Below are 25176 nucleotides of genomic sequence, written 5' to 3'. Positions count from 1 at the left end.
AAATATTATTCCATTTAATAGCTCAAAGAACCCTGTGAGGTAGGTATTTTTACCATCACTTTATGGATGAGGAAACAAAAGTCTCACATAGTCAAGTATCTTCTTAAAGGTCACATAGTCTGGGGGAACTGACAGAGCTGAAACTTAATCTCAGTTCTTCTGTCTGCAGAGCCACCACACTATACCATATGATTTGCTTGCTGTCTTCTGAAGTCTAACTGTTTTCAAGGGGTCTTGTCCGTAATTAATTGCAATACAGGTAAGAAGTCATCTATACCACAAGCTCAAGAATGTGCAAGTATTTTCCCAAGCTCCTGGCTATCCTATAAATCACATTTTCTGGAGAATTACCCCTTTCCCATGCCTCTCCTCAAACTGAAAGTTAACTACCTTTTCAATTTTCCTCTAAAGTTTTCTCTCTCAGGGCCAGCCTCGTAGCATAGTGGTTAAGCTCATGCGCTCTGCTTTGGTGGCCTGGGGTTCTGGGTTCATATTCCAGGTGCGAACTTATACAATGCTCACTGGGCTGTGCTCTGGAGGAGGATTGGCACAGATGTTAGCTCAAGGCCAAAATTCCTCATCAAACAAATAAGAAGGGGAGCCAGCCCAGTGGCACAGCAGTTAAGTTTGCACATTCCTCTTCAGCAGCCTAGGGTTCCCCAGTTCGGATACCAGGTGCAGACCTACACACCGCTTGTCAAGCCATGCTGAGGCAGGTGTCCCACATATAAAGTAGAGGAAGATGGGCACGGATGTTAGCTCAGGGGCAGTCTTCCTCAGCAAAAAGAGGAGGATTGGCAGCAGATGTTAGCTCAGGGCTAATCTTCCTTAAAAAAAAAAGAAGAAGAAAGTTTTGTCTCTCAATTAACAGACATTTTCCACAATGGAGCACACAGCCTTTAATGAGTTCACAAAACTTATGGCCTATATTACAACAAAGAAAGAACAGTGAAGCCTCACTGAGGTCTAGATACTATACAGCATGTGACAATTCCCAGTGAAAAGGTTTACTACTGCACACCCAGCTTTGCAGTGGACAGGATTGGGATTGTACCTCAGCAATGCTGAAAATGCCCTTGAATTGGACCTTTGTGGGGTCTTGTGAGTAATCAAAATTCAAAGGTCAAATCCATAAGTGGTCAGGTTCTATAGCATACAGAAAGTGCTGAGGAAGTTGAGAGAGGAGAGAAATCACAGCTGACGGAGGGAAACTGGGAAAGCTTCACAGAGAAGCAGCCTCAGAACTGAGCGTTGACGTCTAAGTTGGCATCCAGTGGGAGATGGGGGAAAAGAGATTCCAAGATGAGGAAATGTCATGAGCAAATGTGTGAACACAGGGATGAGATGGGTCTGTTCTGGACTCACTAGATAGCCACGAGAGAGTAAAGTAGGAGAGAAAAAGAAGGAGCTGGATTATACTGTATTCACTAGCAATAGAAGCTACTGAAAGTTTATGACCAGAGTGATGACATTCTCTTTAGAAATGTACTCAAGGAAGCACATTTGGCAGAAATGCAGGATGGATGTAAATACCTCTCTGAGAGTTTTCCCAGTCTTCCATTTTCTCACTAACAAATATAAGGGCTAAAAATAGCAGATACTCGTTGTCCTGGCTACACTTGCAGTAGGGCAGAGGAAAGCGATCCAGTCCTGGCTAATAGGATGTAAAGGGAAGTCTTCCAAGAGTTATCTGAGAAAGCTTTCTCCCTTGATCAGAAAGACACATGAGGAGAAATTCTCCCTCTCTTTTCCTGCTGTTAAATGTTCTCCTGTGAGGACCTGATGCTTGGAGCTGCTGCAGCCATATTATGGCCACGGTGGGGTGAGGCTCGGGGCAAGGGAGTCACAGAATGGCAACACAGAGCCTTGGTATTACTGAACTATTAAAGCAATCCTGGAGCCCCCTACTTAGGATTTTCTTGATATGGGTGGAAAATTAAGTCCCTACCATTTAAGCTGCTTTAAGTTTGTTTTTCTGCAACTTTTCTATTACTTTTTCTGTTAATTTTAGCTAAAAGCAGCCTGATACAGGAGGTCACCACAATGATGCTGGTGAAAGGTAATGCTTGCCAGGATGGTGTCAATGGATCTGGAAGTAATAGGATGAAGAAAGATAAATATGTCAGGTTAAATATAAATCCCATGGACTGATTGGCAACATTGTATATAATAAGTTCTCTCATAGTAAAATTAGGAATCATCAACCCATAACAGACGCGTCCTGTTTGGAATCTTGGCAAGTAAAATAAGTGTGTGTAAAGGTGTCGCTAAGGGGACCTGGGTGTAACCAAGTCTAACCCAGGTATTAACCCAGCTGGCAGACTTGGAATATGATTATTATGAAGAAAGTTGCAATTTAATCAATTGTATTATGCCTGTCTGAATTTTAAAATTATTCCCAAATTGGAGTGCACAGCCAGGAGTCTACATTGGAAAGCCAGAGAAGAACGAGTCAGCGTTTACCCTGCTCTGTCTCAGGAGAGTCCTGGACCTGCAGGCTGTGGACAGCTCTAGGGCCGGACTTGGAAGACGTTGAGCTCAAGCAATTGACTTTCCCTGTAGGCATTGGTTGGGGGTGGGGGAGACGGTGGGCTTCTACTCTGATATACCAAATCAGTTCTCCTAAGCTTCAACAAATTAAATACAGAGAACGAGAAAAAGAAAGTGAGTAAAACCCAGCCCATAGTCTTTGGACCGGTTACTACAGAACGGTAATTTCAGTAACAAATAGGGAATTTGCGAAGGGGAAAAAATGGGCTGAAAAGTTAAATGCGGTTTGGGCCAAGTCAAGTTTTAGGGGCAATCAGGGATACAAACGTATGGCTCTCCGGAAGGTGACTGGAAAGGCAGGTCTGGAGCTTACAGGGGAATGCTGACTAAAGGCAGACCCACTTTATTTAAGGCTATGAAATCAGTCAAATTGCCAAGAGAATGCAACAGAAAGCCAGGGTAGGGGACATTGCTCATGTTTGCTGAACAGCTAACATGTATTGGGCACACCATTAAGAGTTACAGGTGTCAACAAATTTAACCTCACAACAACACCATAAGGAAAATACTACAAATTCCATTTATAGGAGAGCAAACAGAGGCTTGAAGAACTTACGCATCCTCCAGGCTACAAGGGCGAGCACAGGCAGGATTCCAATGCCAGACAAAACCAGAAGGGGCCAGCCTGGTGGCGCAGTGGTTAAGTGCCCGCTTCTGCTTCGGCGGCCCGGGGTTCGCTGGTTCAGATCCCAGGTACGGACATGGTGCCGCATGACAAGCCATGTCGTGGCAGGTGTCCCACATAAAAAGTGGAGGAAGATGGGCACGGATGTGAGCTCAGGGCCAGTATTCCTCAGCAAAAAGAGGAGGATTGGCAGCAGTTAGCTCAGGGCTAATCTTCCTCAAAAAAAACCAGAAGCCCTGGTACCTTTCTCTTTTATCACACATATTGAAACATTTAGTTGTAAAACTGCTAACATGCTTATTCTTATTTAAATTTTATCATTACAAAATCATTCTTATAGGACTCGAAGGATAAATATAAACTTTGTATGAATAGCATAGAAAATGTATTATTCTTCCAATTTCACATTTTGGGAAACATGCAGAAGGTCATATACAAAACCACTCAATGAATCATGAGCTCAATACAAACATTTGATAAATGTTATTGATTCTTTACTATATGTGGGGAATGGAAGCTACTGGAAGACCAGGCACCCTCAACAAACTTTCAATCTAGTTGGAAAGATGATTCAGATACACATATGAAAACTGCAATACCAAATACTATAAGATAAACTATTAGAGTCAGATACTCACATTTTCACATAATTATCTTCCCAACAAATCTCTCTTGCTTTTAGATGTTCTCCACAAATAAGTCACTGAAGACCAAGATGTTTAATAAACTTCGTTAAGTATGTATATTCAAATCTATGTTATTTTCTCATGTGGTATTTTCATAGTAATAGTCTAATGTATCAACAAAAAATCACAAAAGTTTTCATGGAGTGTTTGCTTTCACCCATGCCATATTTACTTACCCAGTCATGCCTATTTACTCTTATTACATCACCCTAAGTCATTGGTTCAACATTTCAGGAGATATGCACCCAAATTCCGCTAGACTTCGCGCTAGGCTCCGGAGCTAGAAAGATGAGTAGAGCACTGTCTTACTCCCACGGGGCTCACAATATCATAGGGAGAACACAACCCCAACAGTTACCAAATTGCTCACTGGAAACACACCCCACAGTTTACAGTAAAATGTACATTTCCACTAAACACACGTCTCAACATGCTAAAAAAAAAAAAGAGAGAGAATGTATTTGATCCAAGGAAATGGCAGACTTCTGATTGGAGCCAGTATTAATGAGATGCTAAACTAAATTCTCCCCATCGCAGAAAACTGAAATCTTTTGGTATTTTCTCCACCAGACTAAGATTAAAAAATTATACAAGAAAAAAACTTGCCATCTTTAGGCAATATTTTAAATTAATCCTTAATGAACATAGCGGTGTATTTTCTGATTGAAATACATCCACTGAACTTTTAAGAATAGAGACAAGCATTCAAATGTGTACAGATGTGAAACCAGGAAATCCAAAAGAGAGAAATTAGAAAATAGTTGAACACATCATTCAGCCATGAGAAAGAAGGAAATCCTGCCATTTGCAACAACATGGATGGGCCTTGAGGACATTGTGCTAAGTGAAATAAGTCAGACAGAGAAAGACAAATACTGTATGATCTCACTTCTATGTGGAATCTAAAAGAGCCAAACTCATAGAAACAGAGATTAAAGTGGTGGTTACCAGGGGCCGAGGGGTGGGGGAAATGGGAAGATGCTGATCAAAGGGTACAAATTTCCAGTTATAAGACAAATAAGTTCTGGGGACCTAATGTACAGCATAGTGTCTACAGTTAACAGTACTGGATTATATACTTGAAAGGTGCTAAGAGAGCAGATCTTAAATGTTCTCACCACAAAAAAGAAATGGCAATTAGGTGATGTGCTAGCTAATACTATGTTGGTAATCATTTCACGATATATACGTGTATCAAATCAACAGGTTGTACACCTTAAACTTACACAGCATTAAATGTCAACTATATTTCAATAAAGCTGGGGTAAGAAAAGAAAATAGTTGAACAAAAAGCAACAAAAAATTTTAGAGTCAAGAATGTCAAGATAATATAAGAGCAGGTTTCTGTGAATACATTCATCATGCAAATATCGAAAGATGTGGCTGAGCACCTTTAAGTTGTTGCTAAATACTCAAAATATTTCACACCAAATGTGGTCCCCATCTTTACAATCGAAGGAAAACTCTCTTTAAACTCTAATGAAAGAGTCTATATAGTAATAGGGAAACAAGGAATTAAATCATGTCACACTTGAAATTGACTTTAGCACAACTTTTAAGTTCCCTTTGAAGAGAGAAAACCCATGAGGCCTCTAATAAAGGTGTTGAAACATTTGTACAGTAAAGTAATGTGATAAATGTCCCTCTCTCTTCCCTTTTCTGTCTTCTTCTCTCCTCTTTATTAGACTCACTGCCTTGAACATCTTTGATTTTGGTTGAATCTGTTCAAAACAGGAATAAAGGAATCTGATAAAAATTATTCACACTGAGTTGTTAAGAGAGGACAACAGCAGGAAATAAAAATACATTCAACATATGGAAATGAATCACTTAAGTTGAAGTTTAAGGAAGCATTGGAAGACATCTCTTTGTCCAGACACCTTTCGGATTCCCCCTAAGTTATACCCACCTATGTGACTACCTTGTATGCTAATAAACAAGGACTGCCTTCTCCAAAAATATAAAAGGTTACAAAATGAATAGGGGTAACAATAAGCTGTGTCTATACCACCACACTCAGAGAGGACCAGACAGAAAATTTGAGTCAACATGATTATACTGCCATATTTCTTCGATTTCCCAAAACAGTCCCAATAATAAATATTCTGTCCATTGTGGAAAGTAATAGTAAAAATGCCCAGCAAATATCAGTATTTTGGGCAGTTTCGCAGACTACTTCTCACATCTGGAAGGAACAAAAAATTTCTCTGCCGTCCTAGGTTTTCCAGTTGAGGCTTAAGAAAATTTCTCACCATATGTGAGCCACACAGCAGAAATACAGTTAAGAAAAATCAGTGAGAAGTCAGCCAATCACATCAAAGTCCCACGTTTAATTCATGGTGGTCATACCGCCTGATCATGGACAAGAAGTGCCAGAATTCCACCTAAAGATCACCATAATAAATGTGAATCTCAGATCTTTACTAGGTCTATCTTGAATTATTATGGTGAATGCATGCTCAGTTACTAAAGTTCAATAATGAATGAAGAATCATAAACCAAGGACCCAACAAAAAAGCACAGTGTGGTCAGAATGTATCCAGAACACTGTGACACTCAGAGTTGTGCCCAGTCTAACCTGCATTAATGGCTGATAGAAAGGATAAATAGAACAAATTGATAACTCAACTGAAAAAACATTATAAGAAATTTGAAAAGAATTTGTCCCTGAACAAAAAGAGAGAGAGAAAGAGAATTCAGGAAACTAAAGAAAAACAGATGTTTTCAAGAGAAAATTAAAACCAACTCATCAGCAGAAAAAAGATTGTGCACTGAAGGTAATCCAAAGAGACGGAAAGGTGGGAAGAAATGCATTGTTAATTGGTGGAATAGAGGAGCTTCATGCGCTAACCAACCCCATCCCAAATCTTTTCCCTTCCCTCATTCATTCAGCTATTGCAGAATGCTCAACATTATTGCAAGTTGTGTTTCTCACCTCTTTTTCATTTGGCACTATTAAAGATGGAGGGTGAGGGAGAGAGATGGGAAAAGAGTACTAGAAATGAAATTTTATTAGGTTCCCTCCTAGTAAAAGCCACAAGAAAGGATGAGTATCAGTTGTGTTTCTAAGACTCAAAGTAACCACTTGGAAAGTAAAAGTCCAGTCAATGAGTTGTTTTATCTGTGTAGTACCAAATTCAGGCAAAAAGCATGAATTTCCTCCATGATATGTGGGTGCAAGAAACATAGTGTGTGTGCACATGTGTGTGTGTATAATCAGATGGATCTGGCTCTGCCCGTATCAGTTGAAGTCAAAGGAAAATTCAAACCAAATTCTGTTTTAGGAGTGTTTCCTAGGATCATATAAGAGAATAGTCCAGAAAATTTGAGGAAAGATCACCAGTCTTGAGTGTATTATGTTCACCAGGCCCATATCATCCACTCAAAGGCAATTTTCAAAGATTGGGTATGGAGACCTTTCTCCAAGGCCCCCCAAGACTCTAGAACCTAAGATCCACTCACCACTGCCTGACAGGTCCTGCCCCTTCACAGGGCACTGAGTGGCAGGGTGGCCCGGCTCTGCTCTCTCACACATCATGCCACCTATAACCTTTCCCTGTATTCTGGGGAAGCCCCCTTGAGAACCAGGAAAATCTGCTATTCCCCTCTTAAACTCGATGCAGATCACCTTCTATCCCTCCCTGCTCGAGGGCATCAGCGGATCTGAAAAACAGAAGAAGAAAACTGAGCAAGAGAACGCCAGTAAAGACACCTAAGATCTTTAGAGATGCTACTCTGGATTCTTCTTCCAGGAGTGGAGAAAGGAATAACTTTTTTTCTCTTGGGAAAACTGCAATAGAATAAACAAAAATAGGGGGAAAAAGTTCAAGAGACCATTTAGATATTAGCTTGAAACATACAAAATGTCTATCTTCTTAGTTCAAGATGTCTAAATATCAGCAAGTTCATGTGGTTCAGCCTAATATTTTCTTCTTGATAACTTACCCTATTATATATGATTAATTTGTATTAAATTTTTTAATCAGTTATTTGAGGGTCAATGTCTACCTAAACATAAAAACATGTAAGTGATTTATCAACCTTTCTCTAGAAGCCATTATGATCTGGGTCAATTCTCATAGACATTTCACTACAATGCTGCCTAGTGTGTTGATCTTTCCAGTGGTAGTAGGTGCCTACACTCAGGCTGTCATTGTAGTTACACTGGCCCAGCAGATGGGGAGAATCAAAAGAAAAATTGAACTCAGCTACCTGAATAAACTGCAGTTTTAATCTTTCCCCAAATCTTCTGAACCTCAGAAAGTAATTTTTTAAATGAGAAGGACTTGGCACATTTCCATTCTCTGTGATAACATCAGAGTAGTTAACACTATGTCAACAAGAAAAAGGCTGAAAGGAATAAACAGAGAAGTTAATTTTTCTATTTGCTGCTGATACAAGATGCTTGATTTCTCTTGAAAATTAAATTATTTTCAATAATCTCTTGTCTTTTATTTACTTCAAAAAGAAAACCTTTATATATAGAAAACCCTAAAGAATCCACCAAAAAACTATTAGAAATAATCAACAAATACAGTAAAGTTGCTGGGTACAAAACCAACTAACAAAAATCAGTTGGATTTCTATACACTAAGAACAAACTAGCAGAAAGAGAGGTCAAGAATACCATCCCACTTACAATTATAAGAAAAAGAATAAAATACCAAGGGATAGATTTAACTGAGGAGGTGAAAGGCCTATATACTGAAAACTATAAGACATTATTGAAATAAATCAAACAAGACATAAAGAAATGGAAAGATATTCTATGCTTATGGATTGGAAGAATAAACATAGTTAAAATGTCCATGTTACTGAAAGCAATCTACAGATTCAATGCAATCCCAATTAGAATCCCGAAGACATTCTTCATGGAAGTAGAACAAAGAATCTTAAAATCGCTGTGGAACAACAAAAGACCTTGAATAGCCAAAACAATTCTGAGAAAAAAGAACAAAGTTGGAGGTATCACACTCCCTGAATTCAAATTATACTACAAAGCTGTAGTAATCAAAACAGCATGGTACTGGCACAAAAACAGACATACAGATCAACGGATCAGGATTGAGAGCTCAGAAATAAAACCACACATCTATGGACAGCTAATCTTTGACAAAGGAGCCAAGAACATACAATGGAGAAAGGAAAGTCTCTTCAATAAATGGTGTTGGGAAAACTGGACAGTCACATGCAAATGAATGAAAGTAGACCATTAACTTATACCATACACAAAAATTAACTCAAAATGGATTAAAGACTTGAATACTGAAAGCTGAAACCATAAAACTCTTAGGAAAAAATATACACAGTACACTCCTTGACATCAGTCTTAGCATCTTTTCAAATACCCTGTCTACTCAGGCAAGGGAAACCAAGGAAAAAATAAATAAACAGGACTATGTCAGACTAAAAAGACTCTGCACAACAAAGGAAACCATCAACAAAGCGAAAAGACAACCCAACAACTGGGAGAAAATACTTGCAAATCATACATCTGACAAGAATTTAATTTCTAAAATATATAAAGAACTCATACAACTCAACAATAAAAAAACAAAAAACCCAATCTAAAAATGGGCAGAGGGGCCCAGCCTGGTGGTATAGTGGTTAAGCTTGTGTGCTCCACTTCCACAGCCCAGGGTGCATGGGTTCAGATCCCTGGTGTGGACATACAGACCACTCATCAAGCCATGCTGTGGTGGTGCCCCACATACAAAATAGAAGAAGATTGGCACAGATATTAGCTCGGGGACAATCTTCCTGAAGCAAAAAGAGGAAGATTGGCAACAGATGTTAGCTCAGGGCCAATTTTCCTCACCAGAAAAAAAAAGGGCAGAGGACATGAAAAGACATTTTTCCGAAGAAGATATACAGATGGCCAACAGACACATGAAAAGATGTTCAACATCACTAATTATTAGGGAAATGCAAATCAAAACTACAATGAGATATCTCCTCACACCCATCAGAATGGCCATAATTAACAAGACAAGAAATAATAAGTGTTGGAGAGGTTGTGGAGAAAAAGGAACCCTCATACACTGCTGGTGGGAATGCAAACTGGTGCAGCCACTATGGAAAACAGTATGGAGATTTCTCAAAAAACTAAAAGTAGAAATACCATATGATCCAGCTATCTCACTTCTGAGTATTTATCCAAAGAACATGAAATCAAAAATTCGAAGAGATTTATGCATCCCTATGTTCATCACAGCACTATTCACAATAGCCAAGATGTGGAAGCAACCCAAGTGCCTATCAACAGATGAACGGATAAAGAAGATATGGTATATATATACAATGGAATACTACTCAGTCACAAAAGACAAAATTGTGCCATTTGTGACAACATGGATGGCCCTCGAGGGTATTATGTGAAGCAAAATAAGTCAGACAGAGAAAGACCACACGATTTCACTCATATGTGGAAGATAAACACCCACATACATAAGAAGAACAGATTGCTGGTTACCAGAGGAAAGGGGGTAGGGGGAGAGCAAAAGGGGTAGAGGGCAACATAGGTATTGTGACAGATGAAAACTAGACTATTGGTGGTGAACACAATGCAGTCTATACAGAAACTGATATATAATAAGGTACACCTGAAATTTATACAATGTTATAAGCCAATATGACCTCATTAAAATAATTTAAAAAAAAGAAAACCTCGATTTGGTTCCACTTATCTCAAATGCCTGATAATTTCCCATGAAGTTAACAGTTTAAAGGCTCTCTAGCACAGACAGCAGGAGTCTCCTTTCTGTCGAGTAGAGGAGGGAGAAATCAGGAAGCAGCCTCCTGATCACCTGGGCTGGGTGGCCGTTTGCTGGTAGTCTACAAATGGCCAGACCAGACCGGTACTCATTCAGATTCAGACTGAAATTCATTCCAGAGCTCTTTCCTTAGAATGATATAAACCAGACTTTGATGGATATTTTAGCATTCCTTTGCCAAAGGCTCAAGGGGTGTCCCAAAACAGCACAGGATCCAAAACTTCAAGGTCATTAAATTCCGCAGTTATCTACACTTATCTAGATCTCTTGCAGTACCAGAGGCAAGGTCTCCCTATTTAGGCTTTGGAGAGTGTTCCCTGTGGACACTGTCCCTCCTTTTCTCTTAGCTTTCTCCCAATCATCATTAGGTTCCCCACAGCCATCTACTCTTTAGGTCCTCTCAGCACAGGACATGCCATTCTTCCCCTTAGGAGACCTGAGACCTGGGCCTGGTCTCATCTTCTGTTTTGCAAACTCTGCTATCTCAGACTTTGTTGGGAATTAGAGAGGTCTGTCTCTGTTTAAGCTTCTTCTGAGTCAGTGGTCCATGAAAAGTGTGGGTATTTCAAGGTCATTTAGGATGCTCTCCACCACCAATGTTGCAACTCACTTCCCTCCTAAACACATGGAGGTTTATACCCCATATCACAGGGAGGGTTCATTTTCTTCCAAAGACTCCATGGTCTGGTCTCCTTGAGCAAGGCCCTGTCTAGTCTTCCTGAGGAATGTGTATATCAACTATTAACATGACTTTGACCCCTATTCCTTATGAAATAATGCCTCTAACCCTATGATATTAAAAGCTCTTGGCTTTCCTGGCTTGGCTTTTATTACAGAGGACCACCACATTAACTGAAAATTCTCCTGCCTGAGTCATTCAAGAAGAATGTTGCCAGGCTCAAAGAGTGTCACTCTGACACCCTAGTTTCTCTCATCACAGCAGATGTGACATTTACCTGATACAGATCTAGCTGACTCTTGAAATCAAGCTCAAGTATGTATTATCTAGGAATAACCCTAAAAAAAACAGGAGCTGGTTTATATAGCCCAGGCATATCTTCCATATCCATATCTCCTGTTTTCATAACTCTGATATCATACTTACTCATACTTACTCTAAGTGTCTGAAGAAAAGCATACCTATTGATCCAGAAGATTATTAACCTAGATCAGGGGTCAACAAATTTTTCTATAAGAGTTCAGAGAGTAAATACAGCCTCTGTCCCAACTACTCAACTCTGCCGTTGTAGCTTGAAGGCAGCCATAGACGATACAGAAATGAACCGGCATGGTTATGTTCCAATAAAACTTTATTTACAAAAATAGGCAATAGGCCAGATTTAGCCTTCAGGCAGTAGTTTGCCAAATTCTGTTCTATATTTTCATTCTAGATTGTAGATTTTAAAACAGACTTTAGGTTTACATTGATTCAAAAATGATTATCAAAGGTATCTACCAGGATGGATCTATTTACATGCAAGCTATGATGAAGAAAATAGCCACAGAATTTCAAAAATTCAAGAAAACTTAGAACGTGTAGTTTAGGTACCTTATTTTACAGATGATAAAAATTCACAAGAGATTTTAGTAAAGGAGCAAGTCCACTGATCCCCCAATCCAAAATTAGCACAATCTAAGAAATTTATCACAAAATTGAGAAAGCAAAACACAATGTGGGCGTGAGTAGCTCTGGGGATATAAACCCTATCAGTTATATCATAAAGAGTCTCTGGCCTGCAGAGCTGGATGGGATTCCAGCTGCTTCTCCAGTTCCTTACTCAAGTCTAAAGAGGCCTTCAAATATTAAGGAAGAGCTGATCCCAGCGAAGCTCCCTGTCTCCACCCTAATATACACATAAGCACACACACATCATATACACAGTTGTTTTGGTTTCCACATTTCAGCCCAGACCAAAATAGGCATAAAAACTCAACTGAAATATACCTTGACACTGGCCAGTAAGAGTTATTTCCACAGTTAAAAAATAATAATAATGAAGGACACCGAGATGTCAGAAACAATAATACTTAGAGTTAGGGCAATGGAGACTTAAAATACAACATTAAAATGTTAACAGTGATGGGATTTTTAATAAGGTATATTTTACTTTTTGTAATTCTTTTCTGTATAATCTAATATTTTTCCAATTTGCATACACTAGTTCTATAATCCGAAAAAAATTACTTGACACAGGACATACTATGTAATAAGAAAGAACTCCTTGAAAGAATGACTTAATGTCATATTCAACTCTATATCACCAGTTCCTAGCAAGACATACACAGAAGATGTTCAATAGATGCATATGTGGTAGGTAACTCGAGAACATTCTCTGTTAAACAGGTAACATTAGTGAGAACATCCTCAGTTAACAGGTAAACACTAAAAAATCCTAACGAAGTCATTCTCATCTTTATTTGTAATATCCATTATTGCATGCAAAGCTATTTGGCTTTATTACACTCTAAAGTTATGTCGCACATCTGTGTTTTTGTAGCCGTGAAATTTAGTCCTCCGATTACATCTTAGCTGTTTAGATTTTAGCTGTGAAATCGGATTTTGTTTTTTGTTAGCTAGCAAGAAAACTTTTGTTACATCAGTTTCAAAAATTGTCAAGTCAGAAATAACAGCTTTAAATATATCAAAATGTACCTTGCTTTTTCTTATGTGATAATAGCTGCCATGTAATAATTAGTGAGATTGAACAGTTAAAATACTTAATTTTTTTCCATAGAAATTTCTGTTATGTTCTGTAATAAAGAAAACATCTGATCTAAGGAAAATGGCACCGGGTCATTGCTGCTGCTTCATTGACAAAGTACACAGAAAATTCTCTGTTCTGAGGCAAAGTTCACATGTACGTGAGCACAAACAAATATTTTGCTAAGGAACAAACCAACCCATGTGCGGTTTCACGTGAACAGCCAATACCCATGTGCGAACCAAGATTTAACTTGCTTAACAGGGCTATTTGGGGACTCAAGAGCACTGCTACCCAAGGAGAGATCCCTGGACCATCACCTGGGAGCTGTTCAGAAATGCTCAGTCTCTGGCCCCGCACCAGAGCTCTTAAATCAGAAACTGCATCCTAACAACCTTACAGGATTCACGCTTACACCAAATTTGAGAAGCACCAGTCTACCGCTAGATATTTTCAGCAAGAATTTAGGACATAACATGCAAGCTGTACCTCCAGACACTAACGAGACTAGTTGGCAACAAATGTACCAGAATTTTTGTATTCAGATTTGTGTCATTCTTAGGTGGTCACATTTGGAAGTTATATACTTATTTCCCTGACATGCCATCCCTGACACTATATTTGGAAATCCCCTTTTGGACTCGGTAAGACTCACAAAATCAGTGTCATTACTTTATAATTTCACCTCCTTTTGGACCAAAAGCAGCTTTTCACACTGATTTTATTCCTAAAACTAAGCCAAATAACACTGGGCTCTTTCCAAAATCAAATCCATTTTCAAATATAAATATTTGCTCTCTTTGGGAGTAATAAAAAAGATTGGGCTGTAGGCTCTGAAAACCTGAAGATGAATTCAAAAAAAATGTTTAAACAATGGCGGTATATTGTAATAACATACAGCAAGTGACTCCTCTAAAAAGGGCAACTCTCACTTACGTGTACCATTAAGTTTTGGCATTTTTATTTAAACTGGGCACCCCACTGAAGACTAATTAACAGGATAACCTGCTGAAGTTCTAAGTGGTGCTTTGTTAATGACCCTTAGCAAGAAGATGCCGTGAGGTCTCCCAACCTCTCCTTGGGAGAGGGAATTTTCATAAAGGAAGGGAAATGTTTCCAGATTGTGGAAGCAAATAGACATTTGCGTCTGTATGGTGAGCTCTATTGTCAGAGAAAGGAGGAGAATGCATCCTTTGTTTGGGGCCAGGGAAAGGGAAGACCGCTGACCCCTGTGTGTGAATCCCCCGGGGGCTGAATGTGGGACAGTGGATACCACCTAGCACGGCATTTTGCTGGTGGGTCCATGGATGAATTTAAAGGATGGGCACCAAGATCTGAGTCCTGAGGAAATCAGCCTCATTCAAAGGAGCCTCCTGACCTAGAGCTCTGTGCAGCACAGTGTGGTGACAGCGTAACCACAGGCCCACCTGGAGCCTGTTCGAAAGACCTCATCTCTTATCAACAAAGTGATTAAGGATTGTCTTTCAGAAAAACTGAAAAGTCACGTAGCCAGAGCATGTGCAAAAGAAGAAATCATGACCTGAAATGACCATGGAACCAAAGATCCTCCTTCCCATGGAACCCAAGGACGGGGACAGGACCGGAACCTGAAAGTCGGACTTTTATCAGAAGCCAGGGGTACCTCATTCGGGAAGATCTGGCATTAAAATTCCTTCCCCACCTCATCAAAAATGTTTAGAACCCTATGATAAAAGTTTAGGACCTCATCAAAATGTTTAGAACCCTGTCATAAATGTTTAAAACCTTACCATAAACGTTTGAAGCCCACCAATCAAAACCTGTCCCCCCAGCATTTCTGTGTGCCAGCCTGTTCTCCCTAAACTCCTAAATTTCACCCCAAATCCTGAATCAGGGAGACAGATCTGAGGGCACATGCCCCCTGTCTCCCTGCAGATCCATCTCACAGAATAAAGCTGATTTCTCCTCCAAAACCTGATGCTGTAATTAATTGGATTTTTTAATGCTCATTTATGCTCATTGGGCAAGAGAACCCCAATTTTGTGCAGAAACAACAGGAAGCAATGCCACGATGGCCACAGACAACCCAGGGCACAAGAGTTCTCCTGGGACCAGTGGGCCCAGGGGACTTCTTTAGGGACTCTGTAAACCTTCAGAATTCTTAGATAATCCAGAAAAGGAGCAGAGGTGTTCAGAGGGTGTGATATTGAAGTTTATGCCTATCAAAAAGATAAGATTTAGGGCCGGGCCCAGTGGTGTAGTGGTTTGGTTCAGATCCCAAGCTCAGACCTACATGCTATTCATCAAGTCATACTGTGGTGGCATCTCACATACAAAATAGAGGAAGGTTGGCATAGATGCTAGCTCAGGGCCAATCTTCCTCACCAAAAAAAGTAAAATAAAAATAAGATAAGATTCAAGCCAGTTCTGATTCAACTCAGAAGTATAAAACAAAACGATAGTGCCTGCAGCCCAAGAGTTGTAGAGCAGATCACACACATGCCACTAATTTCTGGTCACAGCTACTAAAGACGTTAAGTAAAGGCTCTCACAGGCAACTGGTGTCCAGACAGTCAATTTCGGAACAGTCACTTTAGAAGTCAGTAATGTGAGAGAACAGAGTAAAGTGGCACAATCCTCATCTGTGGCGTGGGACACGATGGGCCAGAGGAGAGAACTGTAGCCCAGGCAATAGGGAACATAGAGATCCAGTCAGTCTTTTAACTATGTTCATGGATCTCCTTCCATAGTAGAGACACGGGGCCAGGCACAAAGAATCCAAAGCAAATAACTGCTTTTCTGAAGTTCATTCTGTTGAAGAGAAAGAGATACCTAAACATGCAACCTAATATATGGGATCAACGGAGGAAGCAGAGCAAAGTGGTTGCATTTATGGGTTTGGGGGTCAGACAGATCTGTCCGAAGATTCACTACCCAAGTGATCTGAGCAAGTTACAGAAAACCTCTGAATCTCCCTTCCTGCATCAATAATAGAATTGTAGCATTTAAGCACTCAGTAGATGTGAGGTGTTATTGTTGTTGTTAAAGTATATATTAATAGAGTGATATATTAATTCTTTCTGTAGGATTATAAAAGGCTTCATCAAGAAATACATTTGAATTTTATCCTGCAGGATGAGTGCAACTCTCCAGGTAAAAAGGACGGGATCAGGATTCCAGGCAGAGAAGACAACACAGATAAAGTCATAAGAGAATGAAGTACATGGTCCATCTAGGGATGAAAGAGGATTTAAATACAATCATAAAAAAAAAGGTCTGGGGAAGGAGACTGGAATGAGGATGAAAATGTAAAACAGGGCTGTGTGTAGCAGGCCACATAACCCGTAAGCAACGAGGAACCATCAAATGTTTTAAACCAAGGAGGAGCAGAATCAGATACATGTTTTAGAAGGGTATCTGTGGTGCCATGCAGAGACTGGACTGGAGGAGGACAAGTCAGTATGGTAGGACATCCGGGACAGGAAACCTCTGATGAAAAGCAAATGAATATACCATGGAAACCTTCGGGAATTGTTGGTGTGGGAGCTGGGGAAGCCAGACAATGGATATCACTTTCTTTCTCCCTCTTTTCCATACATACACACCCACAAACAGGCGTATTTATGGGTTGGTCATATAACCTCTGTGCCTCAGTCTCCCCATTCATAAAAAGGAGATAATAATAAAATGTTGTAAGGATTAAATGGGTTGATAGAGGAAAACTCTCTGGCACGCAGCAAGGGCTATATAAATGTTGTTATTTGGCTCTTTCCTATCATATCAGTCCTTTCTCTCTTTTCCCTAGTTTAATCACTGTCCCCTTCCCATTGTCAACCACTTTCATGTCATCAAAATTCCAGTTATAAATTTGTACACCCAAAATGTTCAAGGAGTTCCACAACTTTGATTGAATTCAATACATTTTACCTGCCTCCCTTTTATGTTAGAAGAATTTCCAGACATGGGAGGGGATAATCCATGGATAAAAAGAATCATCCTCTTTTCCCTGCATGAATGAAGTTCACAATACATTAGGGGAAGATGAGAAGTACATAAAGTAGTAAAATGTAGTGTGGAATAAAGCAAAAGCTAATGAGAGAAAGCAGAACCAAATGCAAAATGGAAAAGCACTTCACTGGGAGTCAGAAGACCCATTTTCTAATTTAGGACCCAACACTGAGTGGCCAAGTTTCCTGAGGCAAGTTGCTGAACTTTGGCTTGGCAGAGAGGTGTGATGGTTAAGCACTTGGGTCTGGAACCAGAGCGGTAGATTCTCCTCTGACTCCACGATTTACTCACTCTGTAGCTTTGGACGGGTTCCGTTATCCCTCTGTGCCTCTGCGGTTCAATCTGTAAAATGAAGATGACCATAACAATATCCACTTCCTACAGCTCCTATCTAGACCAAATGAATCAAACACGTAAAGCTCTTAGAACATCGCCTGTCACAAAGAAAGCATTCCATAAAGCGAGCTATTTTCGATATTTCTGAACCTCAGTATCTTTTACTATAAAATGAGGATAAATAATTGTCATCACCAATCTATCTTATAAAGTTATTGTGCGATAACTTTTCACGCAGTGAGATGATTTATGTGAAAGTGTTTTGTCAATCATTGAGTTTATAATATACAAATTTATAATGTTATTTATAATACAAAATGAACACTAACGCCATTAGGTAATAGATAATTCCTTCTCGTAGCATCCTTTGGCCACCTTGTAGATGTGAACTTCATTTGGAGTCCTTCCTAAATGTATCAGAACTAGAATGAAACCTTCAGATCTATCTTACTGGAATTCTAATCAATGAGAATTTGGGACACTGTGGAAAATTATGAAAAGTGTTGTTGGGTGTTTTTTAATAATCACTTGAATGGGTTGTCTTTGCCGATGAACCTGTAGGCATTGATGACCATATTTTTGAGACGATGTTAGAGTAAATACAGGAAATTCAATCTTTTTTAAATGTTACCCACTTGGGATGTCTGTTGACATTTTGCAAAGCAAACCATAAATGTACTTAAACCGATGAGTAAAACATTAAAATTAAAAATCAGCCTATCTTTTCTCTGAGTACCTTTTTCAAATGGCACAGAGAACTTTACACAAGCTCCAGGCACCTCTATATTTAATTCCTAGGGGCAATGGTATTCATCAGTGCATTAAGCAGCCTGGTCAGGTACTGCTGAGTCAACCCCGTTCTGGGACTTTCCTTGCTTGTGAATGCAGCACACAGGCCTTGAGATGTCATTATTCCAACATTATGATAAGGCACTCACTTATGCTGCTTTACAGGAGAGAGAACCAAAGTTTAAAAAGCCAGAGCCACCGGTTTATATTATGCTACTGTAACACCTCTTGAACAGAATCTCATTTTAAAAAACAGTGCCTGGAAGAGAAAAAGTTTCACAGGCTTAACCCACGATCATGGAATTGGTGGTCATTGAAAGGTGTCTCTTTTCTTTTTTTACCATCAGTAGTTTCATTTTCATTAGGAGTTACACTCTTGGTACAAAGGCTGCACCAATTTATTTGTAGCATAAAGCACGAAGGTGATCTTCTCTTAATGGGAGAACAACTGGGAAGTCACTGGACTGATGATCTTCAGAGTCCAGCACTTCTTAGCTTGGACATGTTTACTAAACACAATTTCAGCAGTAATGACAAAAGTTATAAGTGCATGCTTCTACATTACCTAAGTTTAATAAAGGGCTGCAAATTATCTTATTTGGAGGAAATGGCCACTTTCTCAAAATCTTCAAAGTACACCAGAAAACATGAAGCTTAGGTGTGTTGTAATTAACTTAAACTGGAAAATGGTAGATGCCTCCATCAATGCAATTTGGCATGATTAATGAAAGAAATCTAGAACAGCAAAGCCCAGGGCTCATAAAGTGCTTCTTGCTGAGGGAATCTTAAAATCGTAAGTAGCACCATGTTTACTCCTTTGCCCTTTTATAAGTGAGAAAATTGTGGTGCAAATAAGAAAGACTTTTTCCCAAGGTCTCACAGAGACATAACAAAGCGAAAATGTGGCATCTACATCCCTTGATTTATAACCTCTCCAACCTTTACTTAAGAACTTATCCAAAGTAAATTCCAAGCACCTATGTTACTAACTATTCTTTCAGTTGTCTGGTTAAATGAACCTTTTGTTTCCGGAGTCATTTGCCGGAGGGGCATGCTGATTATCAGAACTAAAACTAAGGATGTCATGCAAAGTCTCATATGTAGTAAACTGGGTACAGTTTTAAGTTAGAAAAACAGCCTGTTTTAGCAACAGAACAAGGATTAAAAACAGCACTCCTTTGATCACGACACTGTGATCTCTCTTTACAGCTGGGATTGTCTTCTCTCCTCTAACCACACCCAGAAAGTAGTCTATGATTGTTTGTTTACTTCTCCCCTTTCCATCTTGCACGTTAATACTGGGACAGCTAGCCCTGTCTTTGTCAGGACTAGAGGACTAGAGGTTTTTAAAATAAATAAATAAGGCTTTAAGTAGTAGGTAATTCACAAACAATTGATATTTGACTTTGGAATTCTGAGGCATACGCTCAGAAATGCTTATATACCCACACAGGTTTACATACTCTGTTTCTGACCTCAGCACCTACTCTGCCCAGTCCAGCCGACAGCTTCTCAGGGTCCAGGTGAGATACAAACAAGAGGAAACCAAATAAGAACAGACCAAGATCTGGAATTACTCTGTATCCTTACAAATGTTTAGAACTCCTGGACTAATGAAGCAACATTGCCATCCTGTATCAGAAGGGTGGGAACTCAGCCTGCCAGTAAAGCTCAACCTGGACCTCCAAGAGCAAAGGTCAATCCTTCAGCAAGGATTTGGGAAATATTTGGAAATAAGTCATTGTTCCACACTTGGAAACACACAGATGCTCAAAGAGCTAGAAATCTAGGTCATCAGTGGCACACATGTAAACTCACACGTGCTGATCACCTGCACATCTAGTTAGTCTCTCCTATTGCACTCGAGATAACTAAATCAGTTGCCAACTTCCAAATGACTGAACATGTGTGTTTTTCTCTACATTTGGCTGGGTAGGTTTTACCTAGCCCCACCCTGCACAGTATTTAAGATCAGATTACAGAGTTGGCCTCCAGAGAGAAATAACTGAACACGTTTATCAATATAATACAATAACCATAGATCCACATTATACATGACAACACCCTGAACAACGAGTCCAGTCCCTGGAATCAAGAAACTGTACACCAGAAACAATGCAAATGGCCTTCAGCTGGTAAAAGGATAAACAATCTGTGGCATGTTCATGCAATGACCTACTGCTCAGCAGCCAAAAGAAACACAGTATTGATAGACCCGACAGCATAGATGAAGATCAGTTCATTAAGTGAAAGAAGCCAGATGCAAAAAAACAAAAAGGCCATATACTGCATAATTCCATTTATATGACATTCTGGAAAAGGTAAAACTATAGAGATGGAGAATAGATCAGTAGTTTCCAGAGTTTAAAGTTATGGGGGAGTTGACTACGAGCCAAGAGTGACTACAAAGGACAGCACACAGGAAATTTGGGGAGGGCAGAATGCAACTGTTCTGTTTCCTGCTTGTGGTGTGATGACATGACTCTACGCATCTGTAAAACTCATAGAATTGTACACCCCCCAAAAAAGAGAATTTTCCTATATGTAAATTTTAAATGATATAAAATGTATAAAAGCTCAGCATTTCAGTGTGTCTTGAATATTGCTGTTAAACTTGCTTATCACTTCAAGAACTTAGCTTCAATGTCTGTCACCTCTTCAATAAAGCTTTCCCATGCTTCTCTATGTTCCCTCATCTTTCTTTTTTTTTAAGGAAGCAAACACTACTCATATAACTAAAACCCATGTGGTCAAAGGATCCCTCTACCCCAGGGGTAACCTCCATCCCAAAATGTGCACGCATCCTTCCTTGTTTCTATAATTTTACTACATGGTTATGTGCCAACAACTTTTGTATTGTGGGAGCTTTTTAAAAATTTTACATTTTAATAAAGATTAATATTACATCAATATCACATGTATTTTTTTAATTTGCTTTTTTCACCCAACATTGATTTCAAGACAATCCATTCACTTTTAACTGCTGCAGAATATTTCACTGCAGGAATGTGCCAATGTACTAACTCATTGTACTCCTGACAGACATTTAGGCTGCTTCCATGCTCCACGTTATACTGTACCACATTTATCTGTGATGTCTCTTCTTCCTGCAAGATGATGAGCAACTCCAGGGCAGGAATTGTCTAGAATTCCTGTTCCTCTCCCTAATTTCCAGTATACCTGGGAATCACAGTGTGACAGACTGTGCTTTGCATGGAAGATGATGCTATGTACCTGGCACTCAATAAGCACTCCACAAATGTGTTGAATGAATAAACGCCAACAAAATATTTTTTCAGATCTTGTGCTCTCTCCTTACTTCTCCAAGGTGTAAGATTTGAGGGGGAACTGACTCAATTCTTACAAGAAATTCCTTTAAATATTCCCGTGTCGAAGTAGACATCTATGAAACAAGGTCACTTCACAATTTTCCTGCTTTCTCATTAGAGGATCTCAAAGCACTATACAAACCGCGATTTTCTCCAGTGACATTTTTCCCCTCAGTGTGCCTCAAGGTCAGTTCAGAGCAGTATTTAAAGCTTGAATACCCTTTACCGGTGGCTGTAAAAAGGCCAGGAAACCAGAGTCTGGATGTAAATTACAGTAACAACCTACTATTCCCAAGTCTTGTTTTTGCTTCGAGGATTTGCTTTTCTTTTCATGGGTCCCCGTTTGTGCTGAGTCTGCTCACCGGTGCCATTCAAGGCGCTAACATCAAACTGCACACCTTTAGCAGGTCTTGCGCTACCACTTGCCCCCTCCCCCACCCCACTTCTAACTCTCTCTCTACTAAGTAGATCTAACGCTGTTTGATCTCATCTACAATTCTCTGCAATTTAAGGAGCTGTGTAGCCTTGATGTACAAGACAAATACACACTGTAGCTCTGGGCTTACAAAATCATCTATCATCATCCTGCCTTTGGACATGGCCAGTACGCTGTGTGTTTCAGAGAAATTAATCTGGTGTTTAAGAGGAGAAAGGCATTTCAAAATGAGTCTGCGTGCAGAACCTTCCCGCAGACCCTGCGGAGGCATTTTCGACGCCTTTCGCCCCTGCTCAGCAAGCCTCAAATTTGACCTTCGAGAGGGTTTCAAGGGTAGTGCCTTCCTCCCTTTCCCTCGGCTGTTCCAAGAACGCGCGCGTAGGCCTCCTTCTGGGAAACAGCTGCCCGGGACCACAGCTCCGAGAGCTGCACGTCTAGGCGCGCGGACGCGGCGGGGAAACCGGAGGAGGCATCGGCGGGAGGCGGGGGCAAGAGAGGGGGAGGTGGGGAAGGAGGGAGGGGGCAGGAGAAGATGGAGGGAGGAGGACGATTATTTGCATATGCATGAGGCACCCTGCACTGCCCTCTTCCCCGGCAGCTGCTCGGGGCGGGGGGCGGAGGAGGGAGGGGGAGGGGCGGGGAGGAAAGTGGCGGGGGCGGGGAGGCAAGTGCAGCCGCTAAGGCGGATGCCAAGTCTGGAGAACGGAAGAGGTGATTTGCATGGCGCCTGGTGATTGGCTGAGAGCCGGGGGCTGGGTCTGAGAGGCGCCTTCTGAATGGTTTAACGGAGGAAATTACAGGATTAATTTGGCTAAAGAAAGCCAGAGAGGGCCAGGTCGGCTCAATATGAAGCCTGGCCGCGAGGGGGCGTGATGTCCCATCTTTGTTCTTGTTAAAGGTTCTTTTTCTCTCCTCCCCACCCCACCCCCCGTCCCTGCCCCCACCACCCACACACAGACACACGCGGAAAGTGCAGAGAAACCCTGTGATCCAGTCAACTGGCTCTGCCCCGTCTATTAAGAAAGATGAACACTCCTTTCTCTTCCATCTCCTTCATGGGAGAGCACTTTTCATTTCGGATTATCACATCAATAAATATTCTTAGAGGAATAAAAAAGGCACTTTGCCAAAAGATAAGAGAATATATATAAAACGTGTGGATTATAGAGAAAGACAATACATGTAGGCAAGGGAATAGGCACACATATGTAAATACGCACATAATCGCCCTGAGGACACAAAACATGGGGGGAGGCAGAGACAGACAGGACACCCCGGGAGAACACACATCACTCACAAGGTGCTGGTAGGCTGTCCACACTCTCCTACACACCAAGGCACACACCCCCTGACCAGCACACCACCACCACCATTCCCCTGTCCATACACACCCACGGACCTCAGAAAAGGCATCCAAGTGAATTCACACGCAGTGGAAAGACTGCCGAGAAAATATGAGAGAAGAATTTAAATGGCTCATCCCCTCCCCCTCCAAAAAATACTCAAGGGATTCTATTTGCATAATACTAATATGCGCAGGACGCAGACACGGGCAAAAAAAATGGCTCCATTTGAGGAACACACCAGAAAATGCGTGTATCCACGCACACGCACGCGCGATTGTGGGCGGGACACACCCACAGTCTGTGTCATCCGCCCACGGGCACAAGCAGAGCACAGATGCCATCAACAGCGCAGTTTTCCAGAAAACACTAACGCGAGAAAAACGTAAAGAAACCCACCCTGCTCAGCCACGAAGCACCGTTAGTGAACCCAGGTTTTGTAAACACACACACACATGCACACACATGCACACACACGCTTGTCAGACAAGAGAGTTGAGTTCAAAGAAATAATGGATGCACAATAGATAACTGAGAGCTTGAGTATGTCATCAGCTTAAACAATACTTTGAAATTACTTGAGCCTGAAGATGGCTTTCTGAGATGCTCCTGAGAAATCCTAAGAAAAATAAAACATTTTCATTTATTCTGCTTTGCCTTTCTTTTCTTTTTTTTCCTCCCCTTTTCCTTTCCTTTTCTTTTTTTTAAGACAGGAGAGAGGGAAAATCCCCCTTCCCCAAAGCAAGGTAGCCCGTTTTTGTTTTGCGAGCTCCTGAGCTTTCCAGTTGATTTCCCAGCGAGCAAGGTGCCAGGGATCCGTCTTCTCCGCAGCCACCCAGACAGACGGCACCACAAAAGGCATTATTACACATTCCAAATAACAAGGGCTGTCTATATATTTACAAATCTGTTCAAATATTTAACCTCTTAACTTGCTAAATATCCTCCTCTTCTCGCTTTCTTTCTCTCCTGCGCTCTCCCCTCTCCCCCTTTCAGCCCTCTCTCTCTTCCTTTTCCTTTCTCTTTCTAAAAGCAGTGGGGACGGGTAGTGCCCTTCTGGGGTCCAAAATGTGGCCAGGGGCGCTGGGCTTTACCTGACCCTGTGTGAATGCCAATTTCGTTTCCGGGCAATTGCTTCTTTGCCAGCCCAAAGATCGGGTTTGAATCACCAGGGCTACGTTTTTTAAAGGAGAAGCCTTGATGTTGCCTCTCAGTTTTTAAACTGCCGCCGCAAGGCATCTCCTAAACAGGAGGGATTCTCCTGACCCCTTAGAGTTGCCAGGGCCCCCAGTCCGTGATGTTTTCCTCCGCGTGGCACCTCCTGCTCGTCAAGGAACTGGTGGAGGGGCAACTATGTAAGTGAGCACCTTCTACAGACAGCCAGGGAGTTTCGGCAGTATTTGGAGACCCAACCAAGGCCAGAGCTGAGGCACACGCCTGTTACAGGACCCAGTTTGGAACGCCATCGTTGAGAATTCCTTACCGCCCAAAGCTTTCTTCATGGGGCTAATAAACTCATTCTGAGGACCAGTGTAAAGGCAGTGGGCCTTTAATGCAGCAAAAGAGTTAGATTCATCCAAAATCCAGGTGTTCTCACTTTGACGCATACAGGGAAAGGAA

The 25176-nt window shown here is 40.8% G+C and overlaps 1 long non-coding RNA gene across 1 annotated transcript in view; it reads right to left on the bottom strand.

Annotated features, from left to right (window-relative positions):
- The window catches only part of LOC138917574 (uncharacterized), a 187002-nt gene extending 162239 nt beyond the window's left edge, over window positions 1–24763 (bottom strand). Inside the window, exon 1 of the long non-coding RNA XR_011425762.1 lies at window positions 24651–24763. This is a non-coding gene — a long non-coding RNA (uncharacterized lncRNA). The remainder of the gene's footprint in view (window positions 1–24650) is intronic.
- Between the last annotated feature and the right edge of the window lie 413 nt (window positions 24764–25176).

This window comes from Equus caballus, chromosome 14 (genome assembly GCF_041296265.1).
Source record: "Equus caballus isolate H_3958 breed thoroughbred chromosome 14, TB-T2T, whole genome shotgun sequence".
NCBI classification, from domain to species: Eukaryota; Metazoa; Chordata; class Mammalia; order Perissodactyla; family Equidae; genus Equus; species Equus caballus.
The sequence above is the reverse complement of the archived record's forward strand: the minus strand, read 5'-3'. Positions and strand labels throughout refer to the sequence as shown.